The sequence below is a fragment of the Neltuma alba genome, unplaced genomic scaffold (assembly GCF_004799145.2).
Source record: "Neltuma alba isolate B1F8T4 unplaced genomic scaffold, ASM479914v2 tig00010421_pilon, whole genome shotgun sequence".
NCBI classification, from domain to species: Eukaryota; Viridiplantae; Streptophyta; class Magnoliopsida; order Fabales; family Fabaceae; genus Neltuma; species Neltuma alba.
This window is the reverse complement of record NW_021635323.1, coordinates 634,745-641,311: the sequence shown is the minus strand read 5'-3', so window position 1 is coordinate 641,311 and position 6,567 is coordinate 634,745. Positions and strand designations below refer to the sequence as shown.

The following is a 6,567-nucleotide window of genomic DNA, read 5'->3' as shown; positions in this document are numbered from 1 at the left end:
ATGTACTTCCATCCAACTAAGAAGAGTTCTGGTCATTAATCTAATCACACTAACTATCTTGAGACAATTATCTCCTACCTTTAAAAGCTTAAGAACGTAGAACAGTGCCTCTTCAATTTCTAAACTTAAATTTCCAGATTCAAAGCTCACCCTCTAAATCTCTCGAATAGTCACTTTTACTTATAAAATTCAGCACATTATAGTCATACAATTATTCCTTAGCTTCCCCATCTGACAACACACATATACGGATTCACTTAACCCCCCCCCTTTTTTTCATTCAACCCTATGTAAAACCAAGTAAACTTCTTTGAACACCATTAATAATAATGCATATATATAGGTATATAACCAAAACAATGGCATTTCCCCCTATTTTTGATCTGCACCAAATAATTCCCTTAATTCTTGCTAAGTTCTGAAACCAAAGCTACTCATCAACTCCACAACACATATATATAAATGTATTTCCCAAATTATAACACCCACATGTATATGTGCAAGTATACATTCATTATATCATTATCATTCTTTCTGTTGAACCTCACGGCATGTGTGTGTGTATGAAACTTACTTCCTTCCCATATACTTCACGCCATTCACATCACACACACACACACACACACACACACACACACATATCAATTTAAATCTTTAACACTAAACACCCAAGCTTTCAGTCACACACCCATTTATGCCCTTCATTTTCTCATTAAATCCAAGACATTTCCTTGAACCATTAACCCTTGTTTTGAAAGTTAAGAATCAGAGAAGAAAATCAATATGCAACCTGAAAAACAAGTTCCATTTTCATCAACAAGCATCGTTCTTTTATCATCATCAAATTTTCTGGTTTATCCCGACTCTTCTCTTACTGGCCTATATTTTCTTTCATCATCAACTCTTCAAAAACACAGCAAATGGAAGAAAGAAAGGTAGGAGAGTGATCATTGGACTCTCCTTGTCTAGAATCATCGATTGCACGTAAGGAAACAACCTCAGATCACCTTCTCCATGTTAAAGTTTTACGCCTCGTTTGATAGCAGGGAACCAGAGGGAAGGAAGTGGAACCCATTATTTTGTGTGTTTGGTATGTGTGAAGTGGGTTCTTGGTGGAAGTGAATTCCATCAAATTTGATGGAACTGAGTTCTTTGGGTACCTCGATGGAACTAAGCTGGGTTCTTCGAAACTGAAATTTTGTGACCATTCTATCCTCAATTATTTTATCAATTAACAAATTTGCCTATCTTGATTATAACCATGCCTTATCCCTTCTCTATCCAAGTCGATGACATCTCCTCCTCTGGTGTCCATCTCAAACATTCACTGCATCCTCCTCCGGCTTCTCCTTCGATTTCATCTTCTCCCTTCTCGCTTGCTCTTCCAACATCGGCAACAATGACCTCGCGAGAACGATAAAGACGACATAAAGCTAACCGTGCGACGTTGATGAAGTGCGCCGTTGTAGGGGTTTCGGCCTTTGATTTTCACTTTGGATGCTCATTGTCTTTCCTCCGCTTCATCTATTTCTTCCGTCAACGACAAGGGAGAGAGATCGACATTTGGGTTTCTCCAGAGAGTATGGTTTTTGCTATCAAGGGGGTGGGGAAGATTTCCCCAGATCTGCTATTGACACTGCATCCATCTTCTTCTGCTAATTTTCTGCAATGTTTCTTGTTTGAATCTAGTGTTAATCGCCGTTATTGATGCTTGCAAAACTTTCTGGATTGTGGGAATCAGAATGCTAGGCTAATATAGGTTGAATTTTCAGATACAAGTTTTTTTTAAACTTATGGGTATTTCAGCTCAAAAAAATCAAAATTTTCTTTTCGCCATCAATTGTGCTGTTCTATTTCAAATCAGAACCCTGAAGAAATGTTGTTCTGACATCGAACCGGTTGAGAAATATATGCTAAATGTGGATCTCATATGTGGAGTATGATAAGAACCAAATAATGGGAATTGAGTGGATTAATTGCTTTATGGTTTGATCAGATTTTGCAATTGGAAGAATCTGATTCCTGAACAGGTTCCTTCCATGTGCAATTTGATGGTGTGATTTTTTTTCCTCTCAAAAATGAAATATTTTTCTGAGAGGAACAACATTTTTTTTCAGCTAAGGATATTTTAGTATTTTCATATTATTAATACTCTTTTCAATTAAATTTTATAGCCCACTTCCATCATCATACCAAACACACTTTTAAGTCTTAATTCCTCTTCCATTTTCACTTCTATTTCTACTTCCGATTCCACTTTCACTTCTATTAAGAACTCTTCCATCATACCAAATGGTATAGTGTGTGAGTATGTCAAAAGAAATCCCATATTACTTAAAGTTGAGAAAATCTTAGTGTTTACTAAGATATGAGCTTAAGCTAATAAAATGGCTAAGAGGAGTCTTTAAAATTGACCATTAGAGATAACCATTAGAGCATTTATGTGTTGTAATTAGTCGGTTTTATTTTTTTATTAACCAGATTTAATGGCCTTAACATGTTTTAATTCACACTAATCAATTGTTCAAAAACCGCCCTTTTAATTGTCATTAAAACCGTCATTAATCACTATCATGGCAGCCCAATGGTTACATATTATCTGTTTATAATAGGTAATACATGGTGCATGGTCAGAAAGCGTTGATTCTACCCTCGAGCTATCTCTCTCTCTTCTCTTGAATTTTAAATTTCTAATGTTTTGTTGCCTTACTCTATGCAGGAAGGGTTGTTTAATCCTAGGGAGTGCTGCCTTTTATTCTAACCTTGTATGGCGGAATAATTCTTGAGGATAGTGTCCTTGGACACGACTTGAAACATATTTTTATTATTTTTGCAGGTGTTGCCCACAATCTTAAGAGTTATTCCTTGATAATTTTGTGTTGAGGCGTGTTTCTGAGCAAAAGAAAAGTATCAGATTAAATCTTGAGAAATTTGCTAGCTGGGTGCCTACACCATCGGCTATCCCATCTTGTGGTGGGTATTCCAAGAAGTCAAGCTAGAAGGTTTGATGTTCTCAATGTTTGTTCACGCAAAGCCATAAAACTTGCAGCTCTGCATTTTAGATAGTGTTACTGGAAAAATAGCAATGGAATTCTTGAACCTATGTGTTTGACTGCGGATTTATAAGAATAAATATTGGTGAAAGTCAAAGCACTGGTAAGTAGATAATTCAGGCCTAAATGTGAACACTTGCAGAGCTACATTTGACATATGTCGTTAGATGAGTTCTGTGGCAATAACTGTATTGTGAATTTGTGAGGCTTCAACTTGAAGATTTCAAGGTGTACCGTGTTGTCGTTACAATATATACCTGAAAGATTGAATTATATGTTGAAAATTGGTTATACCAAATGCGGATTAAATTATTTATGAAGTGGATGATTGATTATCATGTGAAATATTCAAATTTAAATGTTATGTGGGCAATTCTAATTTAATTAGAAATCTTATTGTAAAGTGGTGATTAAAATTGTCATTGGATGTGAGAAGGTAGTTCTATAAGGCAATGAGAAGAAATTTTTCCGTAAGTGACCAAAAGTTTGGTCTTGGTTCTGATAATAAAATTCTACTGATCATAAGATAGTTAAGGGAGGAAAATATGGGTGCCAACCTCAGACCGGCATCAACCCCTGGAAATTGTGGAGGCCAGGGATGGACTACAAATTGAGTTTTAACTCCCATTGATACATGGGCATGACCATCTAGAATGGTAAATCAAATTGGTGGTAAACATGAACCCGATAAAAGCATGCGTTGAGGTAGTGGATCCGGTGACGTTCATGAATGAAACTAAGTTATAGGGCATATTACATGCTGATGTGGCCCATGGTGGTAATGAAACAATAGTGCCAAGTTTACCTTTTTTAACCGGAGTCACTCAAGACCTCTAAGGTACCACATTTAGACGGCAAAAGTTCCTGGCATGAATACCATCGTGGCGGGGGTTACTGTTAATCATGTTTCCCTTGAGATTAGGATAATGCTTTAGCTTAGTCTCCCGCCGCAGGTACACATATATTAAGCTAGATAAACATATTATCATTATTATAATTGTTGCTGTTGTTCCTATTATCATCATTATCATTATTATTATTATTATTATTATTATTATTATTATTATTATTATTTGTTGGGAAAAGTTTTTTTTTTGAGGATCGAATATTAGGGGAAAATTAAGGCTTGATGTTTTGTTTACATTAATAACTTGAAGGGGTTGCAACAGTATATATGGTAATATATTTAGTATATGAGTTAATGGTTTCATGAATTGAATTGAGCCAATGATGGTTTGTTTCTCGGTTACGTAGACATTAATGGGATGTTTATTAATGTGTGTGATGAATTATTTTAGAGCGATTTCGTAACACACGCAGTTGCAGCATCTAGAATGTTCATTTTGGAAATTTTATAATTTAACATCCTGAATTTTGGGCCCAGAAGTACTAGAATTAGCCTAATATGGGCAGGCTATCAGACCTCTCGTGGCAGGAGTCCCAAAAATTTCCTGAAAGGATAAAAGTATACCCAAAGACCAAATTGTAAAGTGAAAGTTTTTTGGGACTGAAAAAAGAGAAAGTTAGAGACTCTAATGAAGTCTTAAGGCTCAAGAATGAGAAATAAAGATGAATGTAGGCCAAAGGTTATGTTGGAGGCCTCAATGAGGTGAATTTTGAGGTTAAGCCGAACCAAAGGTAAAATTATAATTTTGCAAAGTTTCGAGTCGATAAGGGCAAAGATGAAAATTATGCCAAAAAATTCCAAAAAAAATCCTAGAAAATGAGAAATGGCATGTTAATGCCTGTATGTGAAGTCCGGGGGGTACAGTAGAACAAGTTGAGTTAATTAAGGGCTAAAGCTTGTGCTAGGATCCTCAGTAAAAGAATTCCTAAGGCTAAACCCGAGCAGGGATCTCAACGCAAATTTGAAAAATTTCAGGCCGAAAAGGGGTAGTAATGGAAAGTAGGCCTAAATACTTCAAAAAAATTTCAAAAAAGTAGGATTAACGTCTAGAAGCCTGTATGAGACTAAGAATGATGAAAATATCCTTGGAAGGAATTTGTGAAATTTCAGAGTTTTGACTAATTTTGAATATTGGCGGAAATTGAATTAATTAAAATACAGGAAGACCTAAGATAATTGGACAAAAATGGGGGACAATACTTGAGGAATTTTACAGGTTGTAAAAATAATTCTGTCCTCAGAAAATGAAGAGGTTGGCTTTAATAGAATTTAAAGCCTATTTATATACTATCTGGGAAAAGTCAAAGTAAACTATTTAGAGGTTGACCTTTAACTTAAGAAAAATTAGAGAAATTACCTGTGATTAATAAATAGTATTGGTTCCCAGAGACAGATTCTTAGAGTCGTGGACCGGTAGAAAGAATGCGGTCATGTTTACTCTGAAATAAATATTATTAATTGTTTTAATGGAGGAACAAGGGAAGAGCATCAATCCCTCTTTAGGCATGTTATATAATGCTACGTAGACTTATTTGAGATGAGAAAAGGATGCCAGAACATGTTCCAGTGGTCTCGAGTAAGTCAAAACCCAAAAAAGTACCCGATACGATGTAGAATGGCAAGATAGGTGGAGGAATACCTAGGGACCACATTTTGCATGAATTTCCTATTAATTTTCTCCCTATTTTAATGCCAAAATATTGAACGGACATGCAAGAGACACATGTACGGTTGGATGAACGACACATGTATGATTGGATACAAGACACATATACAGTTGGATGCAAGGCACGTGTACTATTGATTAAAGACATGTGGCTTGATGATGTAAGTATGATGTAAGCAAGATTAGGTAAGCATGATGTCATGAGGACACTTGTCACCACAAGATAAAGAGGCAAAATGGATGGTTAAGATTAAGCCACCTATTTACAAGATCAAGGGTCAAGATTTAATCTTATTTTCTATAAATACCCCTCCCCTCCCCTCCCCTCCCCTCATTTGCATCCTAAGTCTATGAAAATCATGAGAAAACTCTTAAAAAATGAATTCTAGAGAGAGAAAGAAGAAGGGAAGGGAAAGACCAAGTCATTCTAAGCAAAATCAAACTCTAAAACAAGGTATGTTTATGGTTTTTGATGTAGTTTCCACTACCCTCGTTATTGTTGAGCTTGTTTATGGGTTTCAGTGGTTTTTAGGAGCTTGAAACCCTTGGAGGTATGTTGCACAAAACTCCCAAGTGTAGGGAAAGATGAAATTGATGTTAGAATAATGTTTAAAGGCTTGAAAGGAATAAGAATCAAGTGGTTTTATATGGAAATTCGTCGAATTTCATGATTATGTAACTTAAGTAAGATTTCAGCCAAAGCTGGTTATTGGGGCTAGGATTGGATTTGATGATTTTGATACTTCAAATGTGTTTAAAATGAAAAATTATATGGGGATAAAAGTGAGAAAACAAGTTTGGAAGTATTAGAATTGAAAATAGAAATCTTGGACTCTATATGCATATTGTTCAGCCAATTGGAATTCAAAGGGAAGGAGTTGGGTTTTGACAAATCCAAGCTCATATTTGGATTCCTCATGAAAAATTGAGTGAAAAATAAC

At 35.6% G+C, this 6,567-nt stretch overlaps 1 long non-coding RNA gene across 1 annotated transcript; it reads left to right on the top strand.

Moving 5' to 3' along the window:
• The first annotated feature begins 1,050 nt into the window (after nt 1-1,050).
• Nucleotides 1,051-3,328, top strand: LOC114756532 (uncharacterized). Its single transcript, XR_003741470.1, has 2 exons — nt 1,051-1,603; nt 2,837-3,328. It is a non-coding gene; the product is annotated as an uncharacterized LOC114756532 (long non-coding RNA).
• Nucleotides 3,329-6,567: the final 3,239 nt, after the last annotated feature.